Genomic DNA, 13,959 nt, shown 5'->3' on the forward strand with positions numbered 1-13,959 from the left:
AATAGCATCTCCAACTGAGGAAAGACTCCTTCACCATCATGTATTTAATAATTTTGGGGATAGTTATTAAAGTGTGGGCTTCCTATGGATTAGAAAAGATACCAACCATGAATTCCCAAACATTCCCATTTTGTTCCGGTAAGGTAAGCACTTCAATCAATATTAGGAGAGTCATAAATACAAAGAAAGCCACAAAGAAATACTCATCAGCTATTCTTGTGATAAGATCACAGCAACACACCCTGGTGCCCCAGGGAAATAAGATATCCAATTCCATTAACAACATAGAATGCAAGAGGGAAAGGAGACACCAGAGAAAGTGTGAAACCAGCAACAAAAACTTCAGTTGCTGAAGACCTTTGCTTCTGCTCATCTTCCCTCTCTCACTCCTACCAGCAACATTAGAACAACACCTGTGACACCCGGTGCCAGCACAGAAAGCTGACACCTAGAAGCCACACAGACTCCACGACACTCCAAGACAGCAAGAGAAGGCTTTTTTCCTGCTGCCCAAAGAGATCTCACTTCTGTCATCCAGCTCCACTACTGCTTGGTTCTGTATTCGCACTTCAGACTTCCACTTCATACAAAGAATATGTACGGCCATTGATTATATTTTTTAGGTCATGAAAAAATACGAACTAGCTTCTTCCCCCACTCTGTATGTACAGCTGAAATACTCAAATCCTTCAGCTTTTGTACAGGATACTTTTGTTTATAAGTGAGGGATTTAAAAGAAGTTAAATAAGAGTGCAATAGGGTAGCAAGACATTTTCCATGTTAGTCACCTGAATTGTTTATCAAACACGCTTCCCTTTTTAGCAGTATCACTTAACACTGGCGAAGTAGATTTTATGTTCTTAACACAACTACATCTGAGTTATTACATGGCTGTTATATAAAATCTGTACTGAATGACATTTCCACCGTAACAGCTTCCACATTTTCCTAAGTTACCCTTTAAGCAAGGTTTTTGGCCTCAGCAACACGTCCAGACCACGTCCTTATCGTCTAACAACTAAGCTATAAAACAGAGATCAACGATTACTCCCCATCAAAACTGTCATCCTCAACTCATGAAGATACACATCTCTGCTACTGCAAGCCTGAACTTGATTTCCAGTTCGCACACCCAGGCTTTGGGGTTTTAACAAGTAAATGCCATAAGCATGCAGCTCTGCTTCCACACCTACAGGCATTTCACTTTTCTCCCATGACTTAATCAAACTGCACAGCAAGGAGCACCATTTCACAGCACGCAGCCCAGCATTTCTGGGGTTTCTCTACGTGTCCTGGCATAGTGCCTTCTGAAACAGCTTAAAACTTTGTACCGTGCATACAATGAATCGTTTGGGAACATACAGTAACAAACACACAAGTAGTCCCCTTCTCCCTTTTCCAGTCACACTGCATTTGTTCACAAAAAGAGAAGAAATTAAAGCAGTTCAGGGTGTTAAAAAGATGCCTAAAAATTACTGTGAACCAGCACAAGTGAAGTTCCTGAACACTGGCTCGAACAGATTTAATTGAATACTTCTTTTAAAGGAAGTTAGATTACTTTTCCTGAAGCACGAACTAAGTCCTAATGAAGAAACCCTTCCAATCACTAAGACAGCAAGAGTCAAGACTGACTTTTCAGAAGCATTAAACACAAGTCACAGCATGAAATGCAGTCTGAGTTCATCCATTACACAGACCCTATGCACATTAAGTCAGCCAGCTAATTAAGTGCAAGGGCAAGCCATTACACGCTGGCATTGAGGAAACACTATCTGTAAGTAGGTCCTAAAGCATACTATCTGCTTATGAATAGATACCATTCTTCAAAGGTAAAGATACCTTGTACCTCAAAAGCAGTTTTTCTGCTTCCTTAGTATCACTTTAATATACCTTCAACTTTATAAACCATCACAGACCTGGCATCCACTTCAAGAGAAAACAGTATTGACTGTTTTTTTTTGTTTCATCTCCTGACTGCAGTTTGGTTAACATCATTTTCCTCCTTGAATTCCTTTAGATGCATTCTGGGTAGATACTTTGAGCTCTTTAATGCATATTGTCAATCTATTTACACAATTTCCACAAATAAACTTTCTGCCAGCACAGCAAGATCTACACTATGGCATCACACAGTATAAAAAATAACTAAAGAATCACAACTTCATACTGCCATTAAACTTGGTACTTTTGTAATGAAGACCTTGTCTAACCGAACAAAACACAAGCTTGCTTAAAGCAGCCTTAGAAACTCTGTTATTACCATGACTAAAAAAGCCCTATGCTAGACTGACTCAGAATTAAAGTTACTGTGCTCTAGGGATGAGAAAAGCACTTCTAGCACAGCATTTCACCAAGAGCAGCAAAATTTATCATCAAAATGTATCTGGCAGAATTTGCTCAAAATCAACCCAAAACAAGCCTAGGCTTGGGGGGTTGTGAGTACTTGATTAGAAGGAATTAGGCATCATTAATAGGGTAAACAACTAGAGAAGTGGTTAGCCAAGCACTTTTCAAACAGAAAAGAGGAGAAAAAATCTGCTATAGAGGGACACTGGCTATTACTGTATAATACAAACAGAATGCAGTTTCATTCTAAAAAAAAAAAAAACCTAACAAGCAATGCATGGCATATTAGAAATTAATAATTATAAAGCTTCATAGCCAGGCTGTGTTTAATCCTTCTCCTACCTTCAGGCAGACCCTGCAAGGCCTAGGTTTTGACCTGCTTAGCAAACAGTTAGCTGCTTGCTGTCTACCACATTAATGGTTCTCAAGTATAGGATCAGAATGGATAGCTCGGCAGAAATCTTACTACACCTTCAGGAACTCAGATCTCTGATCTCTAGGAGGTACATGAAGGTCACTTCAACCATACGCGATGACTGAACCCCATGGACTCTACTACTCTTAAAGCAACAGGCAGTTTGGAAAGGAATTATAGATATTTCCATAAAACTTTCATCAGTAAGCATACAGCAATTACTCAAAGGTACTTGTAAGACAATCCTGACACCAGATGCCAAAACAAACATGTCACTGTACAGATACGTATTATTCTAAATACTCTAAAAATAACTGAGACAGCTTACACAAGGGGAAGCCTCCGCTACTTGGGTGCGCTTAGCAATAAAGCACAGGGAAAAGAGACAGCTGCTAACCAAAGACAAGGCTGGCAACAGATGGGCCTGGACTTGCTAGAACAGTAGCACATTTCTGGTGCCCTTTAATAACCACACAGAGAAAGCTAATTGCATGACAGAGTAGGACAGGAAATACAAAGACTGAGTCATCCACTTAACTTCATGCTTTATCGGTACACCTGATTATATTAGAGTTATTAATTACTAACAGCACAAAATTGTGATGTATTAATGGAAAAAACAAAAACAAAAAAAACAGCCCAAACCATAGGTTATCTTTCATTGATTTAGCCCTTCCAACTATTAATGCGCATTTTCAAATCCAAGATGCCCACCTAAAACTTAACACACACCATCTGATTGCAGATGCTTTTGGAAACCAGAAACACACTTTTAAGCCTCCTGAGTTGGGTTTTGCATGATCAGATAGATGTCTCTATTACCGAGTTTCCAGTAACATCCTTATTTCTACTCCACCAGCCTACTGAAAAAGACGGGACAACTACAAAGCTGAGCTTCAATTTGAAGCAATTTTCAAAAGCAATGCAAAGATCCTGCAATGCCTCAAATGTTTCTGAATGAAATCCGATAGATATTAAGTTCACGAAGCTGATAAGGACTAATAAGTTTTTACCCAAGTTCCCAGACCCAGATCCCTAGCAGGGTTTGCAAGGTAGAGCACAGCTTGTGCTCTAACATCAGAGATGAACACTCCACAAGCTACAACCAGTGGGACAGATGATCCACTTTGATTTCAGCTGGTTTGTGGGAACTCTGATCTGGCATTGCCAGCTGTCTCTGCTGCTGACCACTGTTTTCCATTCCTTTCTCTGCTATGACTTCAGTACAAGACTTTGCAGGGCCGCAGAAGAAACAGCTTTTAGGAAACTATTAAACTGAAAAATAAAGCAAGGGAAAAAAGCAAAGAAAAAAGCTTAATTTCTTAGCTGGGTAAGCCTTCTCATGCAGTTCAGCATACCTGCATTTCGGTTAAAACAGTGCAATGAGTGGCAAGAAAAAAGCTGCCACTGAAAAATGCATGAGGTCAAAACCTGATTTCAATTACAAACCAATCTCAGCTGGTTACAAGTGTGGAGAACTCTAACTTTCTCAACCAAGTGACAGAGCTCAGCAGAGATTACAGGATCAAACTAGCAGCTCATCAATGCAATGAACTCAAAACACAGGTTTTTAAAAACTTTTACACGTTTACGTACAGCTGACAAGTCAGAAGTCCACCTGTGGTTATGTGTCTCTTCACCTGGAACAAATTCAGACATCAGGCTTTGAAAGAAGAGCATTGAAAATCCAGACTTAGTTTTTCATTGCAGGCTTCAGTCTGCCTGTACGTTAATATGAAAAGTTTATATCACAGCAGAAAATGTGCCTTGCGGTAGACCTGCTTATTCACTTCTTGGTCCAGCTCCAGTAATTCTGTAACGTTATACTGCTTACCCAGAACCTAAATGAAAATATGATACTATTAGGCAATTACCCCAAGTCCCGGGCACCTTAATAATGTGATAAAAGCAAACTAATTTACAAATTGCATTAAGATCACTTTCTCGGGATCTCTGCCAGTTTCACCTAGCCACTATTATCTAAGAAATACACCTCCAACTTTTAAAACAAGATCAATACACTTTTTCCCCAGCATGATCAATCCGAGTCAGCCTCAATGAGGGCAGCAAACTCCATGCTCTGAAAGCTGCTCCTTAATGAACAATGAGGGAGGCTCAAATCAAATAGCTTTTAATGCCATACTACTGCAACAAAAGTCAGAGTCCTGATTCCTACGTAGCCAGTCCTAGATTGCTTCAGACTTAATTGATTGCAGACAATCCCACAGCTCCATTAGGAGAAAAAGAAGTAACACATATATATCCCAAAGCAGTTGTGCTCCTGACTCCTGTTGAAATGGCCCCCAAGTAAGATGTTCTGCACCAGATGATGCAAACATCTCAATTGCTTTAAAACAGAAATTCAACATGAAGGCCAGCATCTTAAACTCTGCAATGCACACTGTGTGCCTCTTCCCTTCCACTGAGCACTCTCAGCCTACCGACATATGAGACAGTATAAGCAAAGAGACTAAAGCACTCCCTGAAATAACATAATCAGGCTTCTCCCCTTTCAGCAGAGGATCCCACAGCAAGCATAACCATCACTCTTTCTCTATGCCATTTCTGTGTATCCCCTGGTATGCTGTTATTTCTTCCCTAACCGACTCACGCTTTGACCCCAAGTTACACTTCATTATTTGCTGTAAGAACTGCTATAACGATCTAAAAAAGCAGTGGCAGGGGTGACAACTTCTAGCCAAATTTAAGTCAGATTAGGAGGTCTCAATCTCTTCGTCAAAGATTAAAAAAACTGATTTTACTGCTTCAATGAGTGCTAGCAACAACTGAAGTCACCAGAGGGCACTAACACTTATCTAATGGCAAATGCACTCTTCAATTAGAAAGGTTGATAATTACATCCACATCATCATGTATATTTTATCTGGATTGAGCTTCAGTCAGCTTGTTTTAATCCACGTTCAAATCTCAACTACATGCTGATGAAGCACCGAGCAACATTAATTGCTATGGGTCACACTTGCAATAAGTGGGGAAGACTTAGAGACTCCTCAGATAAAGCAGAGGAAACAGAGCAGGCACATGTCTCTCCCAGGTCACCTGCAATCTAAAGCTTACAATGCCTATTAAACATATTTGCATGTAGGCATATTAAAAAAAATCTGAAATAAGCATTGAGAAAAGATCTAAAGACCCACACCTCAAATAAACAAAATAAACTAGGAGTCTCAGGAGTTTGTACCAAGATAAATCCTGCTGTAGGGGACCCCAAGTACTATCTGCAATCAATAGAAGAAAGAAACAGGGGGACTTTCAATTCAACCATCGAGCAGCAACAGATGCACCGCTCTCTCAGTTTTGGCATCACATCAACTGCCAAGGTACATACTATAACAAAAGAGTGCAGATTTGTTTTTACAACTGAGAAACAGGCAAGTTTTAAACCACAAAGATCAGTCACACGTAGAGCTGACAAGAGCATTCCTTGACATCTGGACAAAGAAGCTTTTCAGCTTCTTAGAGTTGGAAAGCTACACCCAGAGATCTCCCGTACCAGGAAACTTCAACTTGTGGGTGCACCTGATAGAGGGACAACAAAACAGAACACAGCCTGATAAGTGCAGCCCTACAGAACTAAGGGTAAAACTTCTGGGATCTGCAAGATACACTGCTTCTTTTTCCCAGTACTACTGCCCTGAAGTTCTATCTACACAGCCATTCTTGTAGATAGAACATAAGGCAACATGGATGTGGAAGCAGGGGAGAAACCCTTTCTTAGAGAAATGGATACAGTAAGCATCCATCAGCACTCTGTGTTGTGGTTACATCTATGGGAAAAGATACGCTGACAATAAATACGAGACAGCAAAGATTCTGAGAACATTCTCAAGTCATCTCCACAAGTAGAAGGAAGATACCACCTGTGCCACAGAACAGCTTACAGTCCATCTCAAAGCCTTTAAGGAAGTTAAACAAGACCAGTTATGACTGTATCAGAGCATGACAAACCCCAAGACTGTATTTCAGGAAAATTGAATTTCAAAGTATTTAGCACCAGCCCAGTGCATTTCCCAGTATTTCATTTTGTTATACTACAAGGTTAAATGCATGGGTTAGTTTTTCTAATCAAACTCTCATATAAATGGAAACACCACTGCTAAGCCAGCAAGCATGATCAGTGACTACCATTTAGACTACACTAACTTGAAAAAGTCACAGCAAGAAGCTCTGATGTTCTGAACATATCACACTAACAAACATATCCTCCCCTTCTGGAATTCTGGCCACCATCACTTCCCCACCACCACCACCCCAGCTTATCTGCTTTTCATAGCTCCTCTGGCTACACAAAGCTGCTGCCATCAGCTTGCAGTGCCTGGGCTGCCACTGGAGCAGCAAGAGCTGCAGTACCTCTGGCTGATGTCTCGCTCCATCTCTGGTTGCAGATGTCCTCCTTCTGCTTGGCAGAATACAGGATGATACCAGCTTGACCACAGGCACGGTTCTAATGCCAGTTCCCTTGGAGTCCTACACGGCCTTTAAGGATCTTTGCAAGAGGAAAAAAAAAAGTGCAGTCACACATCTGTATGTACCAGCTATCTAAGCATGCAGAGCATCTATTTAAAACACCCAACTGTAACACTATGATTCTCTTGCTTCAGCAGTCTTCTAAGTTGATTAGTTCATAAACAAATGTGAATCCCACAGAGCTCTATTTATGCAATAAATACTGCCCATGAATGCATATTAAGAGATGATTTCTACCGCAGCAGTTCCAAGTATCTAAATGTAAAGGTATTAACGCAAGTGTTTTCTTGTTAGTTTCAAAATGCATTTGTAAGTATCTTCCCCAGCATTACCCCTCCCAAGGGCTGTAAAACAATATCCAAAGCAGGAATATGCTATGCCTTTGATGTCTTACAGTTAGGCAAAACACAACTGTGCTCCCCACCCTTAAAGCAGGTTTTCAACTCAGCTTTATTTATTGAATGAAAGGAGGAGCCCAAATGACTCAGCTCCAGGGAAACAGAAAGGAAAAGAAATCTCCAATTTCAATGGAAAGAAAATAAGGAAGAAAATAAGACAGAGGTGTGTCCTTATCAATTATTTTAATATTCAAATTTATGTGAACCAGAGCATTAGCACAACAAGATCAGAAGCTTTCTGGAGCCTCAGAGCTGTCTATCTTTCCTTAGTAGCTGTTTAACACCTAAGCTCACAAACACAGCTGAAGCTAGGGAATTAGTTGTACATCTTCACGCTTGTTTACTGGTGCTGAGCAGTACCACCATCAGTAACATACCCACACAGAGGGATTCTGAACAATGCAGTCACCAGCAAGATCAATGTAGAGATCCAAAAGATCCCTCCAAAAATTTGCATGAAAATACAACTGTCAGCAGCAAAACAACAACACTGACAGTCAACACCACGAGCTCACAAACAAACCCCTCCACCCCACGAACTGAGGGATCCAACACGGCTCCTCGAAATGCAGGCCAATACCAGATAGAGTATTTCACAAGATGGGCAACAGACTCCAAGCGACCGCTGTACATCTTATCTTCCGCACGTACTTACAAGCGACTGCCCTTCCCCTCACTCAGACATGCTGGAGCTTTATTCTGCGCAGACACGCTCAGGTGCTCCGGTGGGAGGAGTATTTGAGCTCAGACCAGCAGGAGCATTTTTTTTACCCACGCTCTAAACGCAGATGTCAGCAGAGGGCACTCTTTCAATTCAAGTGACCTAGCTTAGCAAACTTCTGAGAGCGCCTGCACACAACCCACATCCAGGGATGTGCAGAGAAAGTAATCCTTTTTTGGGGGGGGTAATCTCTTGCAAAAGCAAAACCAAATACAAGAGAAACGTACATATTCATCCCAGAAAGAAAGTACTGCAGAGCAGCCAGAATGGTAGCACTGCAAGCCATTATCAACCCCTGAGCACCAGCTGGTATCAATTCATTCAAACAGCTTTGGCACCTGTGTGGAACGTGTCAGTTTACAGAAGCAGGACCCAAGCCAGAGGAGATTATGCAGAGATGCCTACGGATGTCCTAAGAGTATCTTATCACAGCTTCTGAACCTCACAGGAACACACGAAAAAACCAAACACGTATATCATCAAGAGAAAGCTTTGGGAAACAGTGTATTTCTTTACTGTTTGTTCCTCTGTATTTGATGCTGCTTTATGTGCCAAGAATTAGACCATCTGCAATATGACAACAGAAAAAGTGTCAGCAAAATCAGTAGTAAGATCCCATGTATTATTTCTAAAGGCCTCCTGAGATTAAAGAAGATTTAAGAAACCAACCTGTTGAGTCGCAATTCATTAAGAAATGTGCACAACTACAGGAAAACACAACAGGTCTATGAACCAAAAAAGGCTGCAAACCACATTTGATGTGAGAAGTAGCATCCATTCTGTTTAGAAGCAAAACATCACAACAGAGCTAAAATCTGCAGACAACAATAAGAAAAACACTATGGTGCAACCCATGGCAACTGACAGCCTTGAAAAATGACCAAAGACCATAGGCCTACAAAAAGTGCTCTGACCACCTATTGGACCCATCCCATTTAGAGAAGTCTTCATCTCTTCTACCATAGAATAATGGAGTGGCCTGAGTTGAAAAGGACCATGCTGATCATCCAGTTTCAACCCCACTTCTATGTGCAGGGTTGCCAACCACCAGAACAGGCTGCCCAGAGCCACATCCAGCCTGGCCTTGAATGCCTGCAGGGATGGGGCATCCACAGCCTCCTCGGACAACCTGTTCCAGTGCATCACCACCCTCTGTGTGAAAAACGTGTAGCCCCTTAGTTTAGCATAGGAATAGAAGTGGTGATAAGGAAAACAAATGAACAAAATATAACAAAACAAAGCACGGGGATCTGTGAAATAAATACATCCACCCCGTTTTGTAGGCAGGAGCCACCGTTACACACACAGGTAAGCAATTAAACCATTACCTATCGTCATCACTCATCTCGCTTTGAAATACATGTACGTAATTGGTTTTCCAGCACCAGCTGCCAGGAAAGCAACACGCCAAACACTTCTGCTGTCAAACAAACATCACCTATTTGCCGGCTCTCCGAAGCAGCCGCCTATCTGCTGCAAGACGCTCTCGGCGCTCACAGCTTCCCCCGCCTGCTGGAAAACCATCGCATGGGGCGCCTGGCAGCCCGCACAGCCCCCACGCTGTGCCCCAGCCCTGCCTCACGCGGCACATGTCACGGTCACTCGGCCGCCCCCGATATCGGCATCCCGACGCCACCGCGCGCCTCGCGGCGATAAGCCCCGGCAGCCCGCTCCCCACTGACGCGGGCCACGACCGCGGGCCCTGGATGAAGGAAAACAAGATTACAAAAAACAGAGACGAGAGAGGAGACGCTCCGGCCCGGCGCTCAGCCCCGCATCCCTCCATCTTGCGGCCCCGCCGCCCAGCCGCCGCCGCCCCGCACGCGCTCCCACACCCACCCCGGCCGCGTTGACAGGGGAGGGGGCGCCGCCAGGCCCGGCCCAGCGCCGCGAATGGCGCCCGCTGCCGCTGAGGGAAGGCGGCCGCAGGTGGGTGCCGGCCGCACGGAGCCGGCCCGCGGCGGGGCCGAGACCCTCCCCGGATCTGGGAGGGGACCGTACGCTCCAATCCCCGGCCGGCAGCGCTGCGGAGCCCGGCGTGCCGGCCGGCCGAAGCCTCCTTTTTCTCCTCCTCCTCCTCCGGACAATAAACGCGCCGCGCCTGCCTCACCTGCGAGACGGTGACGGGCGGGGGCGGGCGGGAAGGCGCTCCGGCTGCCGGGCTGCGCTCGACCGTGCTCGGCGCCGCTCACCCCCCGCTCGCTAAGGGGCAGCCGGCGGCCCCTCCACGCGCACACGCTGCCCCCACGCTCTCTCTCTCTTTCACACACACACACACGCGCGCGGGGGCGGGGGGAGCCCCGCCGGCGCCTCCCGCGCATGCGCGATGAGCGCTCGCGGCTCGCCTCCTCCCGTGCGCAGGCGCCAGCCCAACGGCGGGCCGCGCGCCCCCTCCTCAGTCACGGGCGCTTAGCGGGGCGGGGAGCGCAGCCTCCCCACGAGGGCACTACCGGCTTGCTGTATTGCTGTACACCGCCCGCCTCCGGCCTCAGCCCCCTGCGCAGCCCCCAGCGGCTTCGTTCGTTCCAGTGCTAACTGCTGTCCCGAGATCCTCGAAGATCCCCACGAGGGAAGGAAGGGGAGCTGGAGGTGCTGAAGCGCTTCGTGTGGGGGCTGCTCTCCCGGTTCGAGGTGGGCTCAAAAAGCAAAGCGCTACTTCACTGAGAAGTTATCGTGCTTAAAAGCCATGCGACACCTCGCTTTCCTATAATCTTCTGCTGCACCCATCACCGTTAAGAAATGATGAGCGTTGAGAGGAAAAAACGGGGCCTTGGCTCCCTTTGCATCACCTCAGGAGTGAAAGCCTTCAGAAAACCACCAGGTTTTGCAAGAACTGCCATAAGTGCAAGCGCAGCTGCCATGGAGACCGGGCCTGGCATCGCCTGCTTGCCCACTTACACCCCCAGCAGCTAGGCTCCAGCCCCAGTCAGTTACTGCAGTAATTAATAGCCAGCACTTACACATTGTCAGAACGCTTTACAAACAACACCTAACCTCATTAAATCATGAATGGCCGTGTTGTCATCCTGTCATGGAATCAAGACTGTTAGTGCTTCCTCCACATCCCTGCTGGCATAGCAGGCAATCCAAAGCTGCCACCAGATTGCACCCGATAGAGAGCACGTGGACTGGGGTCCCAAGCATATCTGAGCAGCCCAGACGAAATGAAGACTGCCTAAAAGGAGAACACTCTTTCCTCTGGTGTACTTGTCTTGAACCAGGATAAAGGAAAGGAAAACAAAGGGCCAAATGCCATCCTTCCACAGTTCAGTGAACCAGTGAGTGGAAAAAATGCGAACAGAAAGAATTCTTCCTCAGCTGTGGAACTGCCAGATTTGGAACCTCGACAATGTTTTACACAGAAATAAAGGAAGATTCAAGAAAGATTATATATATATATATATATATATACACGCACATATATATATTTATAGTATAGACACCTCAGAAACAGCGAGGAAAGGTAAATTTTCAGTAAGTGATTCTTCTCTAAAGCAGGAGATAGACTAACTTGTCTGATAGAATAAGCTTCTCAGTACTTGGTACCTAAGTGGCGGATATGGGGGGCTGGCAACACCAAGTCTGAAAGACACTGTTCAGATCTTTCATCGCATCTTTCAAAAACACTTCATAGTGGGTTGTGAGGGAAGAAAAACAACAAAGCATGGGCCAAAAACTAAGAGAACAGGAGAAGAAATGGTCATTTAAAATGAGAGTGAAAAGCCAAAGCAGTGGAGTGTATGTAAGATTTTGTGACGGAGCATGTGTTGTAAACACCCTTACAAGCAGTTCAGAAAAGGGCTGTACAAAAACAAAATACACCTGTAGAGGACACAGCATGGGACCATAAAACCAAAATGGCCAATTCTACCTTAGTGCTGAAACACCAGTTTTATGCTAAAGCCTCATGCTTAGATAGGTGTTTTTCCTCTCGGATTCCTCAGTCCTTCCCAAGATACCATCTTCCAATGTCCAATCACCCATTCTAGACACAGAACTGATGCTCCTTATTATTTTATAGGGACAGCCCTTCCACATTATATTTAGTATCACATTTATAATGTGATAGTTGAACACTGCAGCTGTGCTGTTAAACACTCAAATCGCAGGAAGCATCATGAAGAGGAAATGACTAGATGAAAGTGTGTGGCAAAATAGCTGATTAGAATGAAGAAAGCTTCTGTCAGAAGTACAAGGAAACCGCTGCCACTTGTGAGTGGCAGACTGGTAGGGAATGTGTGCAGATGGTCAGTCCTGAACACGCTTCTTTCATTCCAAATGAACGGGGCTGAAAATTTTGCAGCCTGCAGGACATCACATTTGTCATCTCTGCTTTCATGTGAGAGAACAAAATTAGAAACCGTGGTTGCCTGTCCATCCTTCCTGCATTTATGTACTCACCTGAATCGTTATTTACTATAGAGCTTAAGAGTTATTTTAAAGATGCTTTTATTCCTAATTTTATTAGCAATGATTAATGCCTAAAAGAGAGTTGTGCTTCTCTGCATGAGTGTAACAAACTTCACTGTAACTAGAAACCCCTCAAGCTATGTAGGGTATAAAGGTCTCCTTTCTGAAGCTTACATCTTCAACATTATCTACCCACTGACAAGTTGGAAATTACCAGTATATTTCTCAGATGAAAAACATTTTTCCATTAGGCAATACAAAAGTCCTGTGCTTCTATACATAAACTTTAATATGTTTGCAGGAATGGCTGTAATAAAGAATAGATACTGCAAGCCAAAGCACCTGCTGTAGCAAAACTTAAGTCTATAAAAATGTCAGTGGATTAAAGCCACTGCTTACTATACGTTCATTAACAGAAAATTGCATAAGCAGCTTATATTAAAAATTCATGTCAGTAACTTTAATATAATTAGTTTTGCTTGTATAGGCTGCAATATAAACTATTCTAAAGGTCATTAAAAAAAAAAGAGAAATAGCATTTGTTTCTAACTGGTCATTTCATGATGCAGACAAAGCCCTGGGATTATAGTTATCCATTAATACACAATCAAATGAATTCACTTACCTTGAAGACAAGATTCCTGAGTACTGCAGAACAGATACTTCTTAATCTTAGTTTTGGTAACTAAGGATTGGAAAGAGCATAGCTTACATTGTGGCACTTAGTTAGCACTTCATTAATTACTAATTAGATGGCACTAGATAAAGTTCTTCTAATGAGCTGTGAATCTAAAAACAGTCATTCGCATATAAAGTTGTTAGTTAAAAATAGTTTGATATGAGATGTTCCAAAAGATAACTGCTAAAGCATATTGTTCCCTTCAGGAATTAATCATATAGTAGAATATACTCTAATATTTCTAAACATTCCAATGTAGTAGACAATATTTACATGGCTTATAATTCGTATTTTTTATTCTCATCAGTTGATTTGCATTTAATTCACACTACTCCAGGGTTAGAGATGCAGGAGAACTGAAAATGCTGCTAAATTTACTTTAATTTTTATGAGAATTAAATTGTTTTGTTTGTATTCCTTTGGAAGTGTACAATTATGTCTCAAGACTGCGTCACGATGCAGCTGTGCTACCTGCATCCTTAACTTTGTTACTTCCTGATGT

The 13,959-nt window shown here is 43.5% G+C and overlaps 1 protein-coding gene across 9 annotated transcripts in view; it reads right to left on the reverse strand.

Moving 5' to 3' along the window:
* The window catches only part of RALGPS2 (Ral GEF with PH domain and SH3 binding motif 2), a 126,470-nt gene that overhangs the window by 93,279 nt on the left and 19,232 nt on the right, over positions 1-13,959 (reverse strand). For 2 of the 9 annotated variants that reach the window (XM_072343895.1, XM_072343889.1), the window contains exons 1-2: positions 10,479-10,665; positions 7,133-7,268 (exon numbers count right to left, since the gene is read on the reverse strand). The gene's annotated coding sequence lies outside the window, so the exon portion shown is untranslated. Of the gene's footprint in view, positions 1-7,132; positions 7,269-8,302; positions 8,415-10,094; positions 10,180-10,207; positions 10,382-10,478; positions 10,666-13,959 lie in introns of those variants that run through there. The other 7 variants (XM_072343894.1, XM_072343888.1, XM_072343896.1 and 4 more) reach the window with 5 other exon arrangements.

The sequence above is a fragment of the Excalfactoria chinensis genome, chromosome 8 (assembly GCF_039878825.1).
Source record: "Excalfactoria chinensis isolate bCotChi1 chromosome 8, bCotChi1.hap2, whole genome shotgun sequence".
Taxonomy (NCBI): domain Eukaryota; kingdom Metazoa; phylum Chordata; class Aves; order Galliformes; family Phasianidae; genus Excalfactoria; species Excalfactoria chinensis.